We start from the raw sequence: 26,054 nt of genomic DNA, 5'->3' as shown, positions 1-26,054 counted from the left end.
AAAACTCTAACCTTCCTTTATTACCATGACACCCTTGTCTCCTAGTTCTCTTTAAACTTCTCCCACCAATTTTTTGTCTTTACTTCTTATTCTCTTCTCCTTCCTTACATGTCCATGCTCCCTAGGGCTCTGATCTTGGTCCTTTCCTCGTCTCACCCTATACTGTCTTTCTAGGTGATTTAATACACACCAATTATTTTAAACGCTGTCATTGTGCTATTGACCCAGATTATTTACATTTCTGGCACTGATCACACTGCTGAGATTCCAACCTGTATATCCAGCTGCCTGTTGGCCGCCTCCTCCTGGATGTCCACTGTCATCTCAACCTCAACATTTCTAAAACCAACTCATTATCTTCCCTCTAAACATGTTTGACCTCCTGCTTTCCTTTCTTGGTCAGAGGAACTAACAACTACATGGTCCTTCGAGTCAGGACCTGGAGAGCCATCCTGCATCCCTCCTTTTCCTCCCCCCCACCACATCTGTCAGCCCCTAAGTCCTGCCAACTCTGCATCTCAATGTTTTCCTTGAAGGCATCCTCTCTTCTCCATCATCCCCATATTTGCCTTCCTGGGTAACACATGAACCTCCCAGAATCACTCATTGTCCCCAAGGCTATCTCTCTCCATTTCTTTTTCCACTCAACATGAACCCTTAAAAACACAAATTTAGCCATTCATTCATTCATTCATTCATTCAACAAATGTTTCTTTAGCACCCATTATGTTCCAGGCACTGTTCTGAGTGTCAGGGATACAGAAATGAATGCTATAAATAGACTCTTCCTGATGGGGTTTACCTTCTAGTTGGGTGGCTGAGGGGAAAAGACAATAAAGAAGTAAATAATTATATGTCAGGTGGTGATAAGTTCTATGAAGAAGAGTAGAGAAGGATAAGGGGGATAAAAACTGACCATGGGAAAGTTCTGTGCTGTATAGGGGCTCAGGGAAGCTGTCTCTGAAGAGGTGGCATTGGAGCAAAGATACAAAAGTGGGGGGGAGTAAGCCTTGTGAATATCCAGGGGAGGGGAGAAGAGCACTTCAGATAGAGGGAAGAGGGTGCTTTCTGTGTTTGAGGACCAAGAGGTCGGTGTGGCTGGAAAGGAGGCTGGTTAGGCTAAGGGCAGAGAAGTAGTGGGGAGGCCGGATGACACAGGATCTTGTGGGCTATTGTAAGGATTGTGCCTTTGTGAGTGAGAGGAAAGCCATAAGAGGGTAGGGAGCAGAGGAGGGGCATGATCCAGGTTTCATCTCAGGAGAATAGACATATAGGACAGAAGAAGACCAGTTAGAAGGCAGGTACAATAATTCAGGTGAAAATGGGTTGGTGGCCTGGACCTGGACCATAGCTTGGAGTGGTGAGAAGAGTTCAGGTCTGGGAGACATGTCTTGGAGGAGAGATGATGAGGAATTTGTGACAGACTGGATGTGGAATACTAAGAGAGGAGGCAAAACTGATTCCAAGGACTTTGATAGGACAACTGGAAGGATGGAGTTGCCACTTCCTCACATGGAGAAGATGGCAGGGGATTTGGCCAGTGGGCAGGGAAGGGCCATTAAGAGTGTGGTTAGGACAGGTTAGGTTTGGGAGGTCTTAGCCTAGATGAGGATGGGGAGCAGGTACTTGGATTCACAAGGGTGGAGTTCACGGAAGAATTGGGGTTGGAGATGTCACTTCTGCTAAAAACCCTCATATGGCTCCTCTTTATCCTGAGGCCAGAGTCTACCGGGGAGGGCAGGCAGAGGGCCCCTCTCAGCCCAGGCTGGGAAAGCTGGAAAAGTCAAGGGATCAAGCAAAGCCTGGGGCCAAGTAGGAAGCAAGGTCCAAAACCAAAGAAGAGGGTTCAAATATGTTATCAACATGAAAGGGGTCAGAAGCAAATGTGACATTGATCCCTATCTGTCCACTGGTCTTCAGCCCAGTTTTTATTCTGGAAAACATTTCCCACCTCTCTGAGTAGGTTAGTGTCTCTGTTAATATGGCTTTATAGTACCAGGTATGTAGTTCCTCCTTGTAGCACTTATCCTAATTGACCTCTGATACTTATAATTTTAAAAAATTATACCGATATTACATTCGATACTTGTGATTTACATTTATGCATTTAGTTATTACATTAATGTTTGCCTCTTCTCTTAGATTGAAAGCTACTTGAGGGTAGGGATGACTTCTGTCTTTTTCCCTGCCCTGATGAGAGAATGAACAAATTAATGATGTCCAGAGGAATCCCAGGGGCAGAGAGAGAAGAGCACAAGGTGGTCGCATTCAAGGGCAATTGCTTGGAACACATGTTATGCCAAAGACTGGTTTTTGGGGGTTGGCCACGGTGGGGCTTGTGGGCGAGCACAGGGCATAGGCTCCCAGGATGGGCATTCAGGACCTTTCAGGGCCTGGCTCCGTCCTGCCCTGAAGCCTCATCTCTCCGATCTCTTTCTCCACCTCCATCTCCATCTTTATAGTCCCAGTGGATTGCCTGCCTTTGCTATTTCGTACCCCTGAGCCTTTCTTCGTACCCTCCCCTCTTAATCTTCTGTTCTCGTCCATGGCGAATTACTGTTTATCTTTCAGAACTAAACTCAGATGTCTCCTTCTCCAGGCCACATTTCACAGTCCCCCAGATGTTCATGCTTTCTTCTGTTCTGCACATTAAGGGTCATTATGTAAACTAACTAGCAGCTCTGTGCAGTCAGGAGCTGTGTCCTTGTCTTCACTGTAACCCCCAGCACCTAGCACAGCGACAGCACATAGTAGGCACTTAATAAATGAGCAAAGGAGTGAGTGAATGAATGGCCATTTAACCCAGGTTTCTCCTAACACTATAGTCTTCAAACAGCCCGTATCATCGCCCCATACACGTACTCATAGTTATCGCACCGTGGGTCCAGATTTTTCCCCTGAAAATTGTGGTCACTGCATAGTTATCGCACCATGGGTCCAGATTTTTCCCCTGAAAATTGTGGTCACTGCAGAAATAGTGCAGTAGTTCCCAAGCTAAAGTCTTTGGACCCCCAGGGAAAGTCATAATAACTCTCTGAGAGCTTCTGTCAACGTCTCAAATAGCGCCACAGAAATCATACTGTTATCAGCACAGCCTACCTAAAACATCAGGTTTCTCTGCTTTTAGCTGGATTGTGCTAACAGTGGTTATCTCATGCAGGAGCTGAGATTGGCTGGGGATGACTTCATAGGAGTCCTTGAGGTCTGTGGAAGGAAAAACAATAAAGGGTGTGCTGGGAAGAGGTGGGATGGGAGTAGATTCTGCACTTAAGACTATTCCCCGAGAAGCACTGAGGGGGAGTGTTGAGATCCACGCTGCCCACTCTACTGGAGGGCCAGTAGCAATTTTGGATTGTTCCCTTAAGGACTGTGTCGTCCACACCCCTTAGCATGATTTCACAGCCCCTCACAATCTGGTGCCTGCCTGACTCCCCAGCGGGACCCGCACTCCAGCGTTCTCCGTGCCCTACGTTCCAACCCCAGCTCTCCTGCCCCCTCTGCCTGTGTTCCCCCCGGGAGCCTGCGAGGCTAGGCATAATCCTGCTCCTCGCCTTTGGAGACACTTTCACCCTCCTTTGACCCTCAAGGCAGATGCGATTGTTCCCTCTTTCCAGCTGGGGAGTTGGGGGCTGGAAAAGGCTGGAACCACTATGGCGGAGGATGGTGCATCAGAACTGAGAGCCATGAGAGCTGGTCATGTCTCCAGCAGAATGAGCCACCCAACTTCTCTGGGTCCCCAACTCCCCAGCTGGAAAGAGGGAACAATCGCATCTGCCTTGAGGGTCAAAGGAGGGTGAAAGTGTCTCCAAAAGCGAGGAGCAGGATTATGCCTAGCCTCGCGGGCTCCCGGGGGGAGCACAGGCAAAGGGGGCAGGAGAGCTCTTCCCTGAGGTCGGAACGTGGGGCACGGAGAGTGCTGGGGTGCGGGTCACGCTGGGGAGTCAGGCAGGCACCAGATTGTGAGGGGCTGTGAAGTCGTGCTAAGGGGTGTGGACGACACAGTCCTTAAGGGAAAAATCCAAAACTGCTACTGGCCCTCCAGTAGCGTGGGCAGTGTGGATCTCAACGCTCCCCTCGGTGCTTCTTGAGGAATAGTCTTAAGGGCAGAATCTACTCCCGACCCACCTCTTTGGGTGTCGAATTCAGCCTGTGGATCTGAAGGTTTTTACCCAGCTGTAGCTCCCCACGCATGGAGCTCCCCTGAGTCCTGGAGCTGGGAGTTCAGGTGATGCTGCAGCAATGCTCACGGCAACCGGCCAGGTCACTGGGACCAGAGGTTGGCTCCATGGCAACGAGGGCCAGAGTGAATGAAGCCTCCATGGATGATGGGAGCCCTTGGTGGCAGGTGCCACTGTGCCCTGGCTGAGCCAGAACAGGGCAGAGGGAACACAGTGCTGCCACTTCTGCCACCCCTCACTCCCACCCCCAGGCTTCCCCTGCAAACCCTCCATTCCTCGAGACCAATGAAAATGCTGCCTTCCATGGTAATTCCACCTCCCCTGAGTCCCAACTCAGAGTTAAGTCATTCTTTCTCTGTGTTCCCGTAACACATTGCGGACACCTCCACTTACTTCTTGTTTTGTTCTGCCTCATGTTTTGATGATTTCCTTTCTTGCCTTTTTCCTCCACCAGACTGTGAGCAGAATTGCATCTCATCTGCACTTATATCTCCCTGAATGCTGAGCCTGACTACAGCAGGGGCTCAGTAAACGTTGCTGACTGCAGGAGAAAATATCTTTGATGGCCAAATCCGATGCTGATTTGTTGGTGGCCTGGCATCACCATGCAGACACTAAGTGCCATTACCCGGGGCTCATTCTTCCCTTTGTGTCCTTTCAGTGTCAACAGTGAGAATGGTTGAAACAATGCCCGGAGAGCTCCTTGGAGAGGGTTTGCATGAAAATGTCAAAAGACATCTCCAGTGAAGATAACACAGAAGCCACCCCAGGGAAATTAGTGTTCTATCATTGAAATTTCCAGAAAAGGTGATGGTGTCAGAGCTACCTTTAGGCCTTGTTTTGTACCTAGCAGATTCTTGGAAGCAGAAAATCCTGCTGGATGTCTCCTCTTCCACTTGCTCAGCCCATTTCCTAAGAGGAACCCCCCAAGGGCCCTCCCCTGCCCACCTGGGGTTGGAGGGAAGCCGGCAGAGATCCAGCTGGCTCCTGCGGGGTGGGCACTGGGGGGGGGGGTGCGGTGAAAGCAAGTGAAGAAGTGTGTCTGCTGGTGACCTCAGCGACCTGGGACCTGCTTCAGGACTATCTGATGGTGGCAGCGCAAAACTCACATTTAGGGACGAGGAAGCACCCGATTGTTGCTTTGTCTACCACGGCCCCTCCAAGTCACTGCGCCAGAAAAATACTTGCCTCCGTCACTAGGCTGCACCTGTAAATAAATCGGAAGATAAAAGAGGCATTTCTGTTTTTCAGACTGTGACAGGCGCATCCTGGTAAATTGCCTTCATGCTTTTTTAATAGAAGTAAAAAGGTTTGGGTGGATTGCGTCGCCCTAATACAGAAGCGCTTTTCTCTCGTTTGAGCGGCCGCAGATGAGATAATGAACGCATTTTTATCTTTGTCTCTAAACAAAATGCAAAGAACCTGGAGTTAGACAAACTTTCCTTTGAGGCATTTCGAGGAAAAAGCTGGAAGTGGGTGGAAACCTCTTGGTGACAAACCCCACAGGCGCTGGGAGCTAAAGGTTAGGGATTTGTTCCCCCAAAAAGCATGCAGCCTTCTCTTGTGCTGGAAGTGTGTTTGCTTCCTGGATTCAGAGACCCACTTCTATATCTCAACCTCGGTTTGTTTATCTATAGAATAGAGGTAAGGTTCTCCATCCCCAGGCTTGTTGGGAAAGAATGAAAAACCCCTGGCTCAGTCCAGCCAGATGGCAGGTGTTCAATCAGCATCAGTTAAAGGTCATCCTGGCTTTGTATCAGGATGTCCACACACCTGGGCACGTGTTGCTACCAAGAAGCAGCCATTCAAGGGCCCTGCCCCTCACATGGAGGAAGGCTGGGTGAATGGTCTCCATAGGCCTGCCAGACACACAGCCATGCTGTCTGGCCACTTGGCGTCTCTCATACTGATGTGCAATTATTTATCCACGCATTGGTTTTTTCTCTTTCCTGGGAGAAAGAGAGGGCGAGCCTCATGCCTGGTGGACGCTCTTATCCTCAGCGCCCAGCACAGCACCTGGATACTCAGTAGGTGCCTGTAATGGACTGAATGTTTATGTCCCCAAATTCATATGTTAAAGCCCTAACCCCCCGTGTGATGGTATTTGGAGATGAGGTCTTTGGGAGATAATTAGGGTTAGATGAGGTCATGAGGGTGGGACACTCATGATGGGATTGTGCACCGCCTCCCTCCCCGCCACCCCCCTGCATGTGAGCACATAGCAAGCTGGCCACCGCCAACAAGTCAAGAGCAGAAGCCTCAGAAATAAACCTACCTTGCTGGCACCTTGATCTTGGATTTCCCAGCCTCCAAAACTGTGAGAAATATATTTCTACTGTTTACGCCACCCAATCTATGGTATTTTGTCATGGCAGTCCTAGATAAATGCTCAAAGAATGTTTGTGGGTGAATGAATGAGTGGTCCAGAGCAATCTGGCCCTCTCACACTTGGGGTGAGCAGTAAAGCTGGCTAAGTTCCCCTGTGGAGCAGGGCGTGGTTGAGCCCCAAACTGAGGGCTCTGCCTACCTCCCTGCCCACCCCTCGCCAGGGGTAAAAGTGGGTGAAATTGGCTGCGTGACCCTTACCCTCTCATCCACTTCAAGGGTATAAAAATAGGATGGGGAGAGGTTGATGAAGCCTCTGGGCAGCTTTCTGTGGAGTGAGCGGTCAGGGGGCTGTGTCCCACCTCCTTGCATGGGAGGGAGAAGGGGGCTGCCTCCCTCTCACTGACCAAACGAAGGAGCTGGACGAGAGCCATGCAAGAGCTTGGCTGAGGCCCAAGAAGTTCCAAAGGTGAGAGGCTGTAGCTGACGGCCTGAGGACGCTGAGCGGAGAGGGACTAGGTGACCTCAGATCGCTCCCTTCCTAGAGTCTGGCAGGGCGTGGAGGGAACCTCCCTCCTCTGGGCCGCTGTGGACCTCACAGAGGGATGCCAGGAACTCTGAAGGCTTCAGGCCCTGGGCCAGAGGCTGGGCGTGCAGGACTAAAGGAGGTGAGGGTCATAAGCAACCAGTAGAGGGGGTGTTACCTACATCGAGGGAACTACAGGTGAGAGGACACACATGAGCCCCTGACAAGAGAAAGACTGGCATTTGGAATCTGCCACCATCCTGCAAGTCAAGCAAGACCTCCTTGGCCTTTCTTTCTCCTCCCATCTCCACCCTATCTGACCTTGGGGTGGGGATAGTGGTCCAAACACTCACCAGTGAGTAGAGGAGGAGTGAGAACATAGTGATGAAACTGACCACCCATGCTCCCCACTCCTCAAGGTTCCAGCTGTAGCAGGTCCAAGCTGGGCGATGGGAGTCTTCAATAGGATGAGAAGTGGAGGCTCTAATATTAAACTGATCCGGACTTTTAAAAAAATTCTGAGTGTTATCTCCCAAACTATAAGGTTTTTCTAAGAGGTTCTCCAGTGGTCGGGAAAGAATGTGCTTGAAGGGGCAGTAGCAGAATGAAAGAATGAAGCTGCCTTCTGCTGGCACCCTGTTGAGTCTAGCTCTATCAGTGCACACGGTTATATTGTGTTCTGCCCGTGTGCTCCAGGGAAGCCTAGAAACACACCATCACAAGGAGGAGGAAGTAAGGGAGGGTTTGCTGCAACTCCTGAAGAAATTCTGGCCTTCAATCACAGAACAGTCTGCCTTATCTGGCCTAACTCAGAGTTCAGCAAGAGAGGGAAGGGGGTCTTCAAATTTCTTCCTAATCAAGATACAGCACATTTTTATCCTCATTAGAAGACAAGTCAGACACCAAGGAGGTTTAGAGGGAGAGAGGGCACATCCATTTAGGCTGTTTCTTTATATGATTCTTCGCCTGGGGTCCGCTCCCTGCATGAAGTAGGGCCAAAAAAGGGAGAGGAAAGAATCTTTGGAAGATTAGCCTTTGAGTTGTGACATTATTCTTTTATTATTTATTCTATATTTAATGTTCATTTTTCATTTGATTTTAACTGTTCAGAATTCCAAGACAATCCAGACACATGATTGTCTTTTCATTTGCATGTGGGAAGACCCCCAACTCGCTCAAAAACCAAGAGAAATTATCTTTGAATATAAGCACAGTTTCAGGTTAGATGTATAGCTCACCTCTTGAATTTGTTCCTGAAAGTGAGAACTTGCAATATTTATTTACTGGGTTAGTTTAACCCCTTCCAGGCCACTCCTTCCTTTAATTCTCCTCCATGATGAGGATGGTCTTGGATAGAGGAGAAAAATAAACACAGAGAGGGCTCTGGCGGCAGGCTGGCTGTGCACTCGAATGGAAATGTGTTTACAGTGTGAGGAAAAAAAAAACGATTTTGGGCAGTGAAGTTGGCAAAAGGAGATAAAGGGGATTTGGTTAGAAGCGAGAGTTAAATGATAGTAAAGGTCTAGAGGAGCTGTGATCAATAAATATAAAGTTCAAACTCATTGCTTTTTTGATGCTGAGAAGGGCTGAGCCCCGCCTGTTCCCGCACCAGGCCTCGGGCTGCAGGCTGTGCTGGTGGATTCAGCTGAGGAGACAGTCAGACTTGAGCACAGAATTCACTAAGTCTGAGGAGAGCTCTCCCTGAGGCAAAGAAGGGCGGACACGGCATTTCTGCCACTCTTGCTGAGGTACAAGACAGGTTCCATCCCAGGACTTCCTACGGGGCGGGTGCTGTCCAGAGAACCCTAAGTTCCATGGGACACCCTGTTTTCAAGACAGAATAGCTTAGCCCCCCAAATAGGGACCTGTTGATTATCAGCATAAAATTTGCAGCCCATATCCACTTGGTTTGTGAGCAACAAGTGTAAGTTTTGGACAAGAATGGAGTGAGAGATCCTCAGAAATGGCCAAAGCCCGTAAGAGTCAACACAGGGCAGATGTCCACCCATTTCCCACCACCGTCATGAACCCAGGTCTATGTCTGCAGAGGCAAAAGTACTGGTCTCTGTCTAGACCAGCAAGACAGGATTCTGAACCTGGGATGCCCAGGCAATTCCAGGCAGGCCCTTCTGGAGTGTCTGCCAGCCTCCTAGTGAGAAAATTGTGCTTTTGTACATTTTTCTGAAATTCTCAATTTTCTTTCTACCCTCAAAGAGGCTTGGGCTCTATTAAAAGGAGAAAAGTACTGGACTGTCAAGTACCCTAAGATATGAAGATACTCTGTTACATATAAATATATAGACCAACAGAATGTTGAGGGAGTGAGATTATTACTTCTTAGAAGCTGGGAAGAATGGACTAGGGAGGCTTTCCTTCCATCCGTCCATCCCTCCATCCCTCCATCCATCCATCCATCCCCCATCAATGAGTATCTACTATGCTCCAACACTGTGGTAAGTGTAGAGGTTTTAGATACAAATGGCACAGTGTGGTGGAGGAGATAGGTATGTGACATAAAATGAAATACTGTGAAGTGAGTTCTAGAATTGATGCATTCATGGTACGATTGGAGGCACAAGGGAGGAGGCACTCTAGGGAAGGAGTGGGGGACTCTGGTGGGCTTCATAGAGGCTGTGATGCTTGAGCCAGGACTGAAAGGATAACTAAAGGTGATAGAATCTATTTTCTTGGATGTCTTTATAACGAAGGTAGGGAGGGACTCAGATGCCCTCCTGACCAGATCCTAGAACAGGGTTTTGGAGCATCTGACTCTGCAGGTGAGTCCGGGGACGTGCGCATGCTTGTTTGCACACACTGTTGGCAGTGTGCTTTATGTGTGTCTTGGGGAGCAGACAGGGGAGGGGGGATGGAGAAAACGGAGGGGCCTTGGGTTCAGGATTCTCTGGCCTCCTGTTTCCCTTGGTCCCAGGCAGAGATAGAGAAGAGCCTGGGGCTCACGGTGATGGACGCATTTTTCAGTGGAGAGCGACAGGCTAATAAATGGAGTGCAGAGCAGCAGGAGGCCATTTGGGCAGGATGTTGCTTCCCTGTCTCCAGTCTCCATCCACAGCTGCATCTCCAGAGACCAGAGACAGTGACCTGGCCGGCCAATAGACTGGGAGCAGCCAGAAGTGGTTTTCCTCCCCCTCCCTCACTGTCTCCCCTCCGGAAACAGGACCTGGGAGTGGAGGAGGGTATATCTGGTGGTTTGCTCCGCCCCCAGGAGCAGGTGTGAATGAAGGCCTGGGCCCAAGGAGGAGTGGGGAGCAAAGCCTCATCGCTAAACATCTGCTCTTTTTGGTTTGGTTTAGAAGACATTTCACAGCTGGCTTCTAGGAAGCAGCTGATCCCATGCTAACAAAAGATGGAGGGGGGGAAGGACCAACTCAGCCCCAGGGGACTGCCACTGCCCAGAGGCAGTGCAGCCTTTGCTATTTGCTAACAGGTGTGTGAACGGGGATTTGGAGAGACCTGGATTTACTCAAAGGGATTAACAAGGGGTCACTGTGCCTGAGAGCACAGCTCCGGTGAGCACAAACAGAGGGTGAGAAGGGAAGAGGAGAGGCCGGGCCAGGGAACCAAGACCCAGCTCTGCTCCTCCTGTTTATGAAGGGGAGCAGGGCAGGTATTTGGGAAGAACAACCCCTAAACCTGGAGTTAGATTTGCATAAATATTTAAAATACTTAAAAATATTTTTTAATGCCTGTTAGTTTTCATGCCCATTCTGTCCTCCCAGGAGCCCTGAGAGGTAGGTATTCGTTTCATCAACCCTCTTTACAGATGGAAACACTGAGGCACGGAGCCTCAGTTGTGTATTTAGCAAGGAGGAGAGGCACAATTCAGACCTTGAGGTCTTCTGACTCCAGAGTCTGTGTGATTTGAAACCAAACCATGCCCAACCTTTAGAGGCTTCTGGAAGTTCACAGCCTTCCCCCAGGTTCCCTGGGAAGCCCCAGCAGAGGGAAGCTGGAAGCCGATCCTTCCTTTGTCTGAGCAGTAGAATAACTGTGGGTCAGCCAGCGTGTGCATATAGCCTGCCCTCAAATGCGTGGAGGACAAATTAAATGTTTCAATTTATTTTCAATTATACAAGTGATATATAGTTACATTTAAAAGATCCACGCAGTAGGATCAACCTTAAGTGCCCCTCCCTGACCCCAATTCCCAGTCCTTTCCTGGCGGTAACTAGGGGCTCCTAGTGTGCGTCCTTATAGACTTCCTCCTGGGCATTTTACATATACACACAACTAGAAAAATGCTGGACCTTTCGATTTTACGTAAATGGTAAAATGTGGTACTATGGCTTGCAATTTGCTCTTTTCACTTAATAATATGGCTTGGACAGATTTCAATTTCACTACCTATGGAACTAACTCATTTTTTAAACAGCGAAATATTATAATATTGCATTATGAATGTATATATGTATATATTATATGTATTTGTATATACCTTTTTTTTCCCCTCTTGGACATTGGAGACACATTTTTTTCACTATTGGAAGCAACATAACAAAGGCCATCTTTGTCTATGTCTATATTACTCATTTATACAAAAATGAGTGATTCTCTAGGAGTGATACCTAGAAGTGAAATTCCTGACAAGTGCATATATTTAATTTGAATAAATATTCTTTGCCAGTTTACACTCTCAACAGTGGGGTAGTAGACTTCCCATTTCCCTGCACCTCCTTGAATGCTAGATATTATCAATATTATACTTTTTTGCCAAAGTATTTCATTTCATTTGATTTGAATTTCCCTGATTTCTGTAAATGTTTTTAATATGTTCACTGCTTATTTACCTTTCCTCTTCTATGAATTGCTTCTTCCTATTTTTTGCTTAGTCTTATCATTTTTGTGAAGCTCTTTACATGTCCTGGATATTAATTCATATCTGTTATGCATGTTTCACATATCTCTCCCAGTCTGTCAATTACCTTTTAACTTTCTTTATGAATTTTTTTCATCAGACAGAAACAGTTTTGACATAGTCAACTTATCATTTTTTTTTAATGGTTTTGATTTTATTGTATTTCCCTGAGAAGGTCTTCCCTACCACAAGGTTATAGTACATTTTCTCCTAATATTTTTATAGCGCTCCCCTTGCTTATGAAGCTCTTTAGTCAACTTGAAATTTATTTTGTTATGGTGGGAAGTAGGTTTTAATTTAATTTTTTCCAAATGGATAGCTTCGGTGGCCATTACTATCGGCCCACCTAGTGTTTATTTCCACTTTCCCTAGATTTTCATGTAGGCATTCTACCCCATCACCATTATCCCCTGGCTTTGGGGCCAGGCCTCATTGGTTTAAGGGTAATCCCATACACCTGGCCTAAACATCAGAGCATGGCGTGATGTCGGTCATGGTGATTAGTTCAGGATGAGCATATGACCCAGCTAAGGTGAGAGGAAGTTTACTGAGTGCGTCTGGGGAAAATAGTTTGCTCACTTCTCAGAGTCTGCACTGGGAGGGGAAAAAAACCCTTTCTTCCTTCAGACATCATGGTTTGTGGCTATGGATCCAGAAGCTGCTAGGGGTCTTTGTCACCATGAGAGAAGCCAGCCAGAGGACGAGGGCAACATTCGGAAAGGGCCACAGCTGTAAAGGAAACCTAGAGAACAGAGTCAGGGCTACTGGGTTTGGCCAACCTTGAGGTCTCGCTACTACCCTATCTACCTCTGGACTTCCTCATGCCAGCAATACATTTCCTTATTATTGAAGCCTGGTTATGTCAAGTTCTCTGTCATGGGCAGCAGGCACTACCTCAAACTGATACAACAAGCAGCTGTACCAGTACTACCTATGAACAATCAGTCCATCCCAGGATAATTAATTAGAGATGTTATTATCATATGCCCCCGCACCTACACAATCTGTTTATTATCTGTCCATTCTTAGGCTCACATCTTGCTGTTTTAATGACTATGGCTTATGTCATTATTATATGTTTTATACTGGTAGGGTAGATCCCTCTTCAACATACTTCTCTTTCAACAACTGCCTGACTGTTCTTCTTTGTCTCTTGCAGGTGAATTTAAATTAAGGTGATCAAGTTCCATAAAACTCTGTTGGGATTTTGACAAGGCTTGCTTTGAATCTGGGGAGAATCAACATCTTCACGAGGCTGAGACTTCCCATCCAGGAACATTAGTTGTCTCTCCATTTATTTAGATCTTCTTCTATAATACTCAGTCAAGTTTTATAGGTATTGCATTACAGTCTTGTTCATATCTTACTGGGTCCATTCCTTGGAACCTTAGAGGCATTTGTTGTTTTCTTTTTTTTCTATTTTGGATGTCTTTTTTTTAAATTGGTGGCATGGAGGGAAGCTTTGATTTTTGTTTGTTGTTCTGATACGCTACCAATGTGCTGGAATCTTACTATCTAACAGTGTATCATTTCATTCTTTTGGATTTCCTAGGTAGATGATCATATCATCTGAAAATAATACTTTTCTCTTTCATCCTTCTTTTATTCATCCTCCGTACTTCTTTTTCTTCATCTGATGCAGTGGCCACTACCTGCAGAAACATGTTGAACAAGACAGACATCCATATATTCTTTCCAGACAGAGTGGAAATATTTCGAACATTCTTTGGAAGTTGTGTGATTAAGGAAGTTTAATTTTCTTCCATCTTTATTGAGGTTTTTTTAAAATGAGGAAAATTTATAGACTTTTATCAAATGTTTCCTTGGTGTGTAGGGAGAAAACCACATAGAATTTTCCTTTATTACGCAGTGAACTGTGTTAACACATTTTCTAATGTCGAATCGGTCTGTAATGACTGGGGTGAACTCAAGTTGGTCACGAGGGACTAGTCTTTCAATCGCTGCTCAATTTTATTGGCTAATATTTTATTTTGGATTTGGACAGCAAAGTTCAAAAGTGAGATGAGTCTTCAGGTTTCTTGGTGGTGGCGGTGCTCTCCTTGCCTGGTTCTCCCTTGCCCTCACTGACCGCTGCCTCTCAAGTTCTCCTGCTGGCCCCTGACCTGGCCCAAGGGCTCAGGCCTTGGCCCTCCTAGACCCACTTTCGGGTGATCTCCCCCAGACCTGTGGGTTTAATACCATCTGCATGTTGACAGCTCCCAGATGTATAACTTTCGTCCAGTCTTGCCCCGTATTCCAGATCCATTCATATCTACTTTACATGCCCAGAACAAAATTTCCCCTTAAAGCTGTTCCACCCTCAATCTTTCCAGCTCCGCCAATGGCAACACTCTTGTCTAGCTGCTCAGGCCAAAAACTTTGAGATCAATCTTAACTTCTCTTTGTCTTTCATAACTCACATCCAATCCATCAACAACCCTGTGGTTTTGCCGGTATCTGACCACGCCTATAACCTCCAGCTAGTCCAGGCTATCATCTCTTACTAGACGATTGCAATAGCCTCTAACAGTTCTCCCTACTTCCACCCTTACTCTCCTTCAGTTTATTAACATGGCAGTGTGGCCCTTAACCTCTCCACCTTGGTCACTCATTTCTATCCATGCTGGCCTCTGTGCTTTTTCTCAAATGTGCCCAATGTTCTTCAGCCTCAGGGCCTTTGTACCTGCTGTATCCTCCCCCTCCATGTCTTTCTTCCTTACTTCCTTCAAGCCTGTGTTCAAATGACTTTTTTTTAAAATTAATTAATTAATTAATTTTTGGCTGCATTGGGTCTTCTTTGCTGCGCACGGGCTTTCTCTAGTTGCAGTGAGCGGGGGCTACTCTTCGTTGCAGTGCGTGGGCTTCTCATTGCGGTGGCTCCTCTTGTTGCGGAGCACGGGCTCTAAGTGCGTGGGCTTCAGTAGTTGTGGCGCATGGGCTTAGTTGCTCCGCAGCATGTGGGATCTTCCCGGACCAGGGCTCGAACCCGTGTCCCCTGCATTGGCAGGCGGATTCTTAACCACTGCACTACCAGGGAAGTCCCTCAAATGACTTCTTATCTCAGGGTCTTCTGCAACCACCCTACACATAATAGCAAACCTCCCTTCCAGCTCTCCCTACCTGCCTATCCTGCTTCTTTTCCCCCATATAGCCCTTATTCTCCATTTGACATCCTATGTATTCGTGTGTTTGTTCATTGTCTCCCCCAAGAAGGCAGACACTGTCTATTTGTGTGCTGTTGTACCCTCAGCACCAGGAACAATGCCTGCATGTAGTAGGTTGTCTCATAAACATTTATTCAATTAAAGAATAATTCTTCTCTAGCATTTGTGGCTCGACTTTAATGCCAAAGAATTTTACACACATATCTCACTTTCATCCTTTCAAAATATTTGTAATGGAAACAGGGACAGAATTACACTCTTTTTTTTTTTCACAGATGCAAAAACTGAAGCCCAGAGAGCCTAAGGGATTTCTCAAGGTCAGGAGCCAGTTGAGGGTCGAGTTGAGTTAGATTCTGTACCTTCTGCAGACCTGAGGTGCTATCAGAGTAGCCGGGCTGGGGAGCTGCCAGGAGCTGGAAGCTCAGATCAGGTGAGATGAGGACTCTTCAACCCGCCCGTCCTTACCTCCTGTCCTACTTTCTTGCAGAGATGACATTAGACAGAAGAAATTACAGAGAACATGGGCCCGGGATCTGGCTTTGTAATCGGCTGTTGACTCTGGGCACTTGTAAACAGGGATCGTTCCTATCTTGTGTGTGCTGACCACCTGCTCTTTGTCTCTCCAGGTCCGCTCTCCACCTGTCCCCACCCGCTCTTGCCCCTGCCCCCAAGTTTTCCCAAGTGCACAGCATCACGAGCTTCCCGATTGGGTTGGGCCAGTGGGCGGCACCAGCAGAATGTCAGAGGACAGGAGAACAGTAGGCTGGGATTTGGTCCTCTGACTCCTTATCCGCAGGATTCCCATCAGCTGCTTGTGTCCCTCCATCAGGAGCCACAGCTCCTATCAGGTAGCCCCTTACCCACTGCTGTGAACGTGACTCTCCCCCAATGCCAGTAACTAACTGCTTCTGCCCTTGTCCCTTCAGGCCCAGGGGAGGCGAGGGACCCTGCTGTTGCTAGTCTGAGGACACTGCGCCACCTGTGGTTAGTTTCCTGAAACCCTGCCCACACCTTTGTAAACAGTTCCCAACTCTCTTTGTAGTATGGGGTTCGAGTGTGTCTTCGTTCCTGCCCACCCCCACCTTCCCTGCCTCCAGGGTCCCCCCTTGACATTATGGATTGAAGAATTCAGTGAGATAACAGAAGTGCCTGACACAGCCCTTGGCACAAAGTAGGGGCTCTCCAAACGTTGGTTCCTCTTCTTTCCTTCCGGGAGAACCGGAAGGGGCTGTCGAAAGGCATATGTGGGAGACGGGGCCTCAGTGGGGAGATGCTGGGCTCTGCAGGGTGAGGAAGCCATGCAGAAGAGAGATGGCTGCTGCTCGGGGCAGGGTCAGAGGGGCTCGGGTCCCCTCTTCCTCCCCACCTGTGTCCTGCACTCAGAAACCCGAGTGGCGGGAGCTCCCAGACACTAGCTGCTCCCAGAGCCTGCAGTGCATGGGGTGCAGAGCGGGTGTAGGTGGCAGGCGGGGACAGGGAGAGTGGAAGAGGCATCCCACAAACCTGCTCTGCAGCTTTTCTATCTGATAGCACTTCGCAGCTCCCTGGTCCCCCGGTTTCCCCCAGGCCACGACCAGGCCGAGAGACACAGCTGCCGCTCTCGCCCTGCCCTGCCCCGGCAGTAGCCTGGCAGCCTCCGTCCAGGCCCGGCCTGGCAGCGGGACACAGGGCTGTCAGATCGCATCACATCAGTGCCTGAGCTGGGACTCTAGCTGGGCCAAGTGACCTTGTGGGTTTTGAGGAACATGAGCGGCAGGAAGGAGATAAACAGCCTGGCTGGATTTACAGCATCTTCCCAGCTGGAGGGAGGTGGGAGCCAGGCCTCCCCTGAACACCAGTGCCTCTAGCTCACGATTACTTGTTTGGATCTGTACTTTTGGGGGCCCTGCAGCAGGTGGGAGTCAGGCTAGACTTTAGGGTGACCTTTCTGAGTCTAAAGGTTATGAATAATTTGTTATCAAGGAAAGTGGAGATTTCTTCTTCAGGGCAGAGAAGGATCTAACTCCTCTTGGAGACCATGCCCTCTGAGGAGTGACTGAATAACCACAATTCACTCTACCAAGCACCATGAGGTTTTAAATGCATGATCCCTCTCAAACTTCAAAACACTCCGTAAGGCAGGAATATTTAGCTGTATTTACTACAGTGGAGGAAAGGGAAGCCCAGAGAAGGTTAAAGAAACTGTCCAAGAGGCAGGGAGGGGACTCAAACCCAACTTGGCTGACTCCACAAGCAGATGAAGTCTTTTCCTACAGGTTATTTTAAATCACGAGACCATTCATTTGCCTTCCTCTTTCTTCCTCTCTCCAGCTCATTGATCGTGGGTAGCATGGAAACCAAAGTTAAGTCCCGATTTTGGCTAAATCTCATCTAGGTCAACTTCCTGGAAGAGGTGGAAGGAAGGAGGTACAAAGGAGAGTAATCCTCTCTGTTGATTGGAGCACGAAGAGGAACACCCATCCTGAAGTCGGAGACCTGCCCCCGTGTGGTCCCTGTTCATCCCTTCCCCAGCTCACTGCTTCTGTCCCGCGGCACAGTCACCGTTTTCCTTTCCCCCAGCCCTTTGCTGTCTGGGCAGCAGAAGGGATTTCGATTAGACTTTGGGAAGGACTTTCCCATTCTTCCACTGAGAAGCATCTTGGGCAATTTATAGCCTTCCGAGGAGACCACGGTGTGGGTCAGGTTGTTATTTCTTGCCATTTTGTTTAGACTGAGCCCGTTCTGTTCTTCTTTGTTCTCGCTTTTCTCCCTAATTGTCCGTATGCAGAGCAATCACCCCGTGGAGCATAGCCCCGAAGCCAAGGGGTTGAGTGGAAGCCGTGTTCTGGGGCGACGGTGATATAATCTTGAAAAAGCTCCATCTGTCATCTCTGGCCTTTTACTGTTGTAACAGCACTTATGGTCCCAGCCAACTGCTGAGGAATCTGTCTGTGGTTTAATTAGCCTATAACTCCAGCCTCCCCCACCATGCAGGAAAGCAATAAACAGCTTCCATTCTCTTAGTGGGGCTGGGCAGCCACAGCAGGGGGAGCCACACGGGGCTCGGGGCCAGGGAGGTCTTTGAGGACAAATGAAGGACTCGGGGACCTGCAGGGAAGGACCCTTCACTCGCGCCTCCCTTCCCTGCCTGGGTCATGGGAGACCAGCCAGTGTGCTCAAAGGAAAAATAACAACACTATAACAATCCCTTGTATCTACAGAGAGCTTTCCATTCACCAAGAGTTTTGTCAGACACTTTTACTAGGTACCACTTGGAACCTCAGTTTCTTCTTCTGTGAAATGAGTGCTTTGGGCTCAGTGATTCCTGAGGTCTCTTCTCCATCTGGACCTTCTGTGGGTTCCACCATCCTAAGAAAAGCCCCGTGATATGACTGGAGCTAGTGTCATTAGCCTCATTTTACAGTTGAGAATAACCAGGAGCTGGGAAGGGAAGTGATTGACCCTAGATCACTCAGAGAACCCTACCGGAGCCAGGCCCGGAACCGCAGGAGGTAGGAAGAGGGAAGAGATGGACCCTGGTATCTGCCTTCTTAGCTCAAGGAGACGGGAAGCAGGAGGGTAGGATCTGAGGTCCCTGAAGCTGTCCCCTGGACCAGCGTTTGAAAGGGTCTGCTCTATCACCCTGCAAGAGGATGAGCCCGGGGAGCTCGCCAGGGAGGAGCACTATCTACCCAAAAATGTGCCCCCCCCAGAGCCTTCCTTAGAATGTCCACTCCCCAGGGCAGTCTGTCCTGTTCACTGCTATACCCCACAGCCTAGAACAGTGCCTGGCAGGTGAGAGGTGCTCCAAAAATACCAGCGAATGAATGAGCGAACGGGCCTGGGCCCCTGTGATCCCAGGGCTCCTGGCATGATGCCCTGCGCTCTTTCTGCAGGGCCTGGACGTAGGAGCCGTGTAAGTGCTGTCAGCAGACGACAGGGAAAGGCTGGGGCTTGAGAAGGAGAGCTGGATGGTTCTCAGTGGATGGCTGCTGGTTGCCTGCAAGAGAACCCGAGGGGCTCTGAGCTGACTGCAGTCATACATTTAGATACCAGCCATTGGCTTTGCTGTCCAAATGGGGTTTCTTTCCCTCAGTGATCACTGATGTATTGTGCCCCCATAATTGCGTATTGTGTTTTGGCGGTGGTGCATCCAGAGGAGAGTAGAAATCCAGATTGAACCCTCCCTCCCTGGCAGAACATCTATCACACACTCTGAGGGGACTGGGTAGAGTCAGGGGGTGCGCAGATGCAACCGGAAGAAAGTGGGGAGTCACGCAGAGAAGAATTTTCTCCCAATCTCAGAATCTTTCCCGGCCCAGCATCTTCTGCTGACAGCAGTCACGTGGCTCCTGTCCCTCCCTCCAGGCCCCAGAGCCTCAGCTCCTTCCCTTCCTCTCTGGGACAGACACCACCACTCTGTCCCTTGGGGTTCTCTCTCTAGCCTGGCAGTATTGCAGCGGGGCATGTAGTCTCCCCAGCTCCCCCTCTTTGCTTCCTTCCAAAGCCAGCACGAAAACCCCTTTCCTCCCAAAAGATCATCTGCTGGGCCATTTGGGGGACAGAGCAGGGATGACAAAGGTCCCACAGGACAGGAGGCGATTGTGCAGACTCCCCTGTGGATCCTGGCCTCTCGCCTGCCTCTCCTCTCACGCCGTTACCAAGGCCTGCCTGCCCACCCCTGGCTTCCCTTTTGCCCAGAGACCCAGAAACCGGAAAACATAACTAGGGGAGCACAGGAAATAAAAACTAAAGCCCGTTCCAGAGCCCACTTGTCTCCAGGGGCTGATCAGCTTCTGTATGGCTTCCTGCCCAGGCAGTATCTGTCTCCATGGGGTGCACCCAGGACCAGTCTAACAAAGTAAGTCCTCCCCTCAACACCACCTCTTTTTCAGAGTTTTGAAACATGGGGTTCATGGTCGGGATCTGTGAACCCTTGAAATCGCACCACAACTTGGGTGTGTGTGGGTGTGTCTGTACTTTTTCTGGAAAGAGTTTTCAGAGCCTTCATCAGTTTCCCAAAGCCCTTTAGAACAAAAAAATTGCCTATCCCTGTGAGGGTGGGCTTGAGGGCAGAGTGGGCAGAGGGGCTGAGCTGGCTTAAATAGTAAATAGGAGTTTTGAAGTTTTTTATTGCTTTAAGCCCTGAATCACATTTTCTTTGCATGGTTGTGTGTGTGTCGGGCTGGGGTGGGGTGTCCCTTTTTCTGATGTGCTAAATGGGTTGATCATTTGCACCCAGACAGGTTTCTCATACAGGTGCGTGCACAGAATGAGCCCTCCCCAGATCACAGCTCAAATAGACAATTCAGCCGTGGAACAATCAAGGCAGGGGCCAAATGCCATCAAAGTGGAGCGTAAGCCCCATCATAACTCACCCAACCTGAGTACCCAGCACACAGTGGGTAACCTGACTGGACGCCCCACCCTGAGACTGGACACCCACCAGAGTGACCTCAGTCCTGGGCCTAGGGTTCCTTTGAACACAGCCTCTTTCCCCAAGGTCTGTGGGCTTGGGGGAGACCCAGCTGAGGCCCACTGCCAGCCAGCTGGTGAGGACCACAGGCAAATCTGCTTATTTGCTTATGATAAAGCCTTCAATCTCTGGATATTCCAGGAAGATGGTTCTGAGCTTGCTTATCTCACTGAGAAAACAGAAAGGCCTGCAGACTGAGAGGCAAAGGTGAGGTATGTTGATAAATACTGCAGCTACTCAGCCTGCTGAGACCGTATGATCTTTGTTGAATCACCTAATCTGCTCGGCTAATTATGCCCATTTTCCCTTTTCTCTCTCCCTCTTACTCTCCCTTCCTCGTCATAACGTGGCACTTCAGAAACTCTCTCGGAGGAATTTCAAGGAGCTGGCTGGGTCTCTGTGGAGTACACCACGTTATCTCATTACAATCTCGCCTGGTGATCGGATTCTGTTAGCTGACTCTCTTTATTAGCAGGCAAAGGCAAACTTACGAAATACCTTTAAACCTGGATTTCCTTAACAATATATCATGGGGGAACTGACAGCTCTCACTCGCTTCCCTCTGCCAGAAAGAATTAAGATTGTTCCTAATTTAATCTCTCTTCCGCATCGGAGGCGGATATTTGTGTTTCGGCAGCAAACTTGTATTAAAGGCTCTGGGGGAGGAGGCTTTGGATTGTCACAGAACAGCTCCGGTAGGTGTGCTGTGTGTCTGCCTGCAGACAGGGCTGGCTCTGGCTTCAGGGGGCCTGGGCAGAAGTCCCCAGCACTACCCTTGATGGAACCTGCAGGCCTGTGTCCCTGCTGGGAGGAGATAAGAGGGCAGATGCACAAACCATGCCTTTGTAGTTTCAGAGTATGGGTGTTAGGGGTGATGGCTAAGCTGTCGCAGACACTGCTCATTGGAGTGCCGTCTGGCTCCTCAGCCCTCTGGCCTTCTAGAAGTCAGAGTCACCAGGCTGGCTCTTGATGGGGTTCCGGCTGAACTGTGTCCTGGCTGTATCCCAGGGGCATGGTGCCGTGATGCTGTTGGTGCCCTGCCCAGATCCCCATGCCTGGTCTGGTGCACCCATCCCTTAGTTGCTGTGATTATTGGCTACTAAAGCTCACCGCTGCCCCCCTTCTCTAGAGAATGAGCCTCAGCTGACCCCAGAGAGCAGCCACCTGCCTGAGTCCCCTTGCCCTAAGCCAACAACCAATGACTGACACAGGGACACAAAAGACCAGGCCCCTTGCCACAAGGTGAGTCCGACTTTGTGCTGTAACCCATGCTCCTGGGCTCCCAGTGGGACCAGGCTGAAGCTGGCCTCGGCCCAAACCACATCCCTGCTTAGTTTCCTCACCTCATCTCTCCTGAGAGTGCTTGCCCAATAATTCACTTTCCCTAGGGTCTGCCTCCAGGGAACGGTTACATGTGGGATGCTTGGGTTTCTGGGTTCTGGTGAACCTCCCCTGGGGTTGGGCTGGGCATGGCAGAGACTCACCGTGGGCAGTCAAGGCTGGCGGCACCATTCAGTCAAGCCAGGAGTAGTCACTGCGGCCCTGTGGGCACTTCCTGAGGACCCTGTCCCCCCATAATGGACAGGCGTGGCTGACAGTGCCTGAGCTTGTAGCCGGCCAGGCAGGGGCTGCCTGGGACGCTGGTTCCAACTCCGACTTATGGAGCACGTAAGCCTCTCTCTGAGGCTGCTCTGAACCATGACCTCTTAGATTTGCATCGCCCGGGCCAGAGCTGCGGAGCCTGACCAGGGAGTGCCCTGCCAAGCACATCACATCCCCTCCAGGCGCTCTGCATGGAGATTTGGATGGCTGCAGAGGAGGTGGGGGGAAGAAGTGTGTTGGAAAATCCTATTATCTAGCCAGGACCCCACGGATAGCCCATGCATGAAACCAATTTACAAAGTGTGAGTCAAAGCCTCACGGACCGCCTGCTCTCACGGGAGCCCAGCAATCACCCTGCCCACGGCCTCGCACGTGGATGCCAGTCTCCCTCCGTCCACCGCCAGCTCCGCTGGAGAGCTGTCAGTCAGCATCCTGAGCTGCCCGGCCCCAGCTTCTGCTAATGTCGGGAGAATTTATTACTGTGAGAGAAGAAAAACACTTTGCACGATGAGTTTCTGATCTCCGTTTGGCTGATGGCTTGAGCAAGCCCAAGTGAGACTCCTTGGGCTGCAAGGCTTTTCTGAAGGTCATATGCCAGTCTGTCTTCTGTCACTGGTAGAGGCAATGGCATGGAGGCTCAGACAGTGCTTGGAATCAAGGGCAAGGTACTTAACCTCTCTGGGTCCTGGCATCCTCCTCCAGAAATGGAAACACCCTTCAGAGCTGACGTAAGGACTGAATGAGGTGATGCACTCCAAAGTGCCCAGTAGGCACTCAAACAATGTTTATGATTATTTTTCACCTCAGCCAGAGTAGTTCTTACAATGGTCTAGGGAAGAAAGTGTTACTGCATTTCTTTATAGAATAGTCTCATATGACTTACAGTCAAGAAGCTCTTTTATCTAACCACAGCGACTCCTGTGGAAAAAGAACTTGTTAGTTATTCTGGTCTCAAAAGAGACCTACTCCTCCTCCTAACTAACACTGATAGAGTTCTGACGATGTGCCAGGCACTAAGGATTTCCCTATTCCTTATTCCCTATTTTCCACATTCAACTATTTAAGCCTCACTATGACCCTACGTGCTGGGGACTCTTATTATCCCCATTTTACAGATGCAAAAAACTGAGGAACAGAAAATGCCCAAAGTCACATAGCTAGTGAGTGGAAATGGGATAAGAAAATGTAGAAAAATGTTAACAGAGAGGCACTGTAAGATGCTTATCCTAAATGCAATCAATCGATTCATGAGCTCTTCCATGTTTGGGTAATCAGAGTGGGGGGTGTCTCGGCTCTGCTTCACCTACCATCCCCTCAAATGCTCCTCAGATGGGGAGGCCTGACCCATTTTCAGTTTTGAAGAGAAGTTGGGCCACCCCATCTGGGACATTCCTCAAATGTCCTGGTGGAGTGGGGAAGGCCTCAAAGAAAGGGCTGGACTGGGTCTATATATCCCACCTCCTTGCTCCAAACCGGGGCTCTGTCCACTAGGCCATTTTCATCCAACAGGTCAGGAAGACCATGGCCAAGTCACCTCTTCCCCAGTCTCCCACTCTAGAGGCGCTGCTCCTCTTGGAGAGTGTCCATCCCCCAGGAACAGGGGCTCTGATGCCTTCCCCAGGCATTGGAACTGTGTCTGGTCTTAGTGCGGAGGATTCTGGAGGTGACACAGAAGAACACAGTGATGAAACAGGCAGGCTCTTGACTCAAGTCAATGTTTGCCGTGCCAGGACCTCAACTTCCTCATCTGTAAAATGGGCATGAGAAATAATAGTACTTATTAGGAGATTGGGAAGATTTAATGTGCAAAATGCAGGATCTGACACATAGGTTAAGTAAACTTTGGCAATTACAGCGGCCAGGCTCAAGATTTAAAATTGCCTTTGCTTTACTGTTTGAGTCACTCGATTCATCCACAGGAAAGTTCACATTTCTGTTCCAGTCATAAAGTTCGGTGCATTGAACATGTGAGGCCTTTATCTCCCAGCTTGGCCAGCAACTCTATGCCAAGCAAGAGAGGGGCAGTGGGAGGGAGGAGGGGCCTGGAGTGAGCGGGCAGGCCTGGGTACAGACAGGGAAGGTGTCCTTGGAGCGAAGATGTTCAGCCATCTTCAGGTGACTCTGCGGAGACCAGAGCTTGTTAGAAGCCTTTGCTTACCTGGCAGCAAGCCAGGCCCCGCTAGCTAACTAGGGCACCTCTGGTGGGGCTTCCAGAAGGCCTGCACAGGCCAGGCAGAGTGAATGGCATCCTGGAGACACAGGCACATTACTCTTGTCCTAGGTGGCAGTCTGCTGACTGTCTGTGCTGGACCCCTCCTCCACCCCCGCCCCCAGCTGCTGGAGAGGAGCAGGTGAGGGGAGCCCTCAGGGACTGAAGAAGGAACCTGGGCTGTCTGCAAGCCCCCAGGTACCGTGACCCTGCTCTGCTATCTCCAGAGCCAGAACCCTGACCTGGAACAATTGCCCCCTCAATGGAACGCAGAAGACCTATCAGCAGTGGATAACAGACTCTTCCCAAAGGGATCCTGCATCCCTGCTGTGACCCAACAGGATCCCATCAGCGCCTCAGCCTGGAGCTCTGCCCCAGACCTGAGCAAAGGCCTGTTTTCTTTCTAGCACGAGGGTCCTCAGAGTGGACCCTTCACCCTGTCAGGAGACCAGCGCGGACCTGGCAGACCCTCTTGAGAAAGGATGCTGACCTGGGCAGAAACTAAATGAGCCAGTCAGGCCTGGTGAACTTCCAGGGAACATGGAGGGTCACCCAAATCATGTGAAATGCCGATCTGCTTTGAAAGGAGTCTTTCAGCCACACAGACAAGAAGGTACCTGCACCTGTGGAGAGCAGGGAGATAAAACAAAGGCCTCCATTGGAAGGTGAGCAGGCGTGAGTCCTGCCTGCCTCCAGGCCTTGGCTCTGAGGAATGAGAAAAGGCAGAGAAGAGGTCATAGGCCCACCCTCCCCTGGATAGCGCTGTGGTTCTCGTGGAGCTGAATTTAGAGCCAGCAGTTCAGAAAGTGCTCCAGAGGTGCTCTCCACCTGAGCAGGGCCCACAGCTGCATCCAGGGGCCAGCCTCCACCTACTGCCTATGCCACTGGTTGGAATCACCAGGGCCCCACCCCAGAAATTCTCATTTTAATGGGAATGGGGTGTGGCCCGGGGACTGAAATTTTTAAAAGCTCCCTGGGCGACAGTAATGTCACTGAGAACCACTGGGGTCCACAGGCACATAAAGACAGCAAGGGTTCTGGATTCTGGCTTTGTGACGTTCTCCCCATCATCTCCAGCATTGTCCTCAACTTCCCCCAGTAGTTTTAGCATGACTTACTTAAAAAGTAAGTAAAAGTAATTATAAGATTATTTTGGAGGATATTGAGAAATTAAGCAAAGAATGAAGTACCTTTTGTTAATAATAGAGGATTAATTGTATACTAATTAGGTATATGATTAATTGTACTCAACAGACAACTGAGGATTGTTGATATCTCCAGAGGGGAAGGTTAAAGATCAAGAGATAAGGGATTTGAAGCAAATTACAACTGTACATCCTTGAGGTTTTGGAAAACCAGGTGACTTTTTTTTTTTTTTTTTTTTTTTATAACTTCTCGCCGTTTGTTGCATCACAGGGATTCTGTTTCAGCTTTTTTTTTTTTTTTTTTTTTTTTTTTATTTATTTTTATTTTTGACTGTGTTGAGTCTTCGTTTCTGTGCGAGGGCTTTCTCCAGTCGTGGCAAGCGGGGGCAACTCTTCATCGCGGTGCGCGGGCCTCTCACTATCGCGGCCTCTCTTGTTGCGGAGCACAGGCTCCAGACGCGCAGGCTCAGTAATTGTGGCTCACGGGCCCAGTTGATCCGCGGCATGTGGGATCTTCCCAGACCAGGGCTCGAACCCGTGTCCCCTGCATTGGCAGGCAGACTCTCAACCACTGCGC

This window comes from Eschrichtius robustus, chromosome 11 (assembly GCF_028021215.1).
Source record: "Eschrichtius robustus isolate mEscRob2 chromosome 11, mEscRob2.pri, whole genome shotgun sequence".
NCBI classification, from domain to species: Eukaryota; Metazoa; Chordata; class Mammalia; order Artiodactyla; family Eschrichtiidae; genus Eschrichtius; species Eschrichtius robustus.
The sequence above is the reverse complement of the archived record's forward strand: the minus strand, read 5'-3'. Positions refer to the sequence as shown.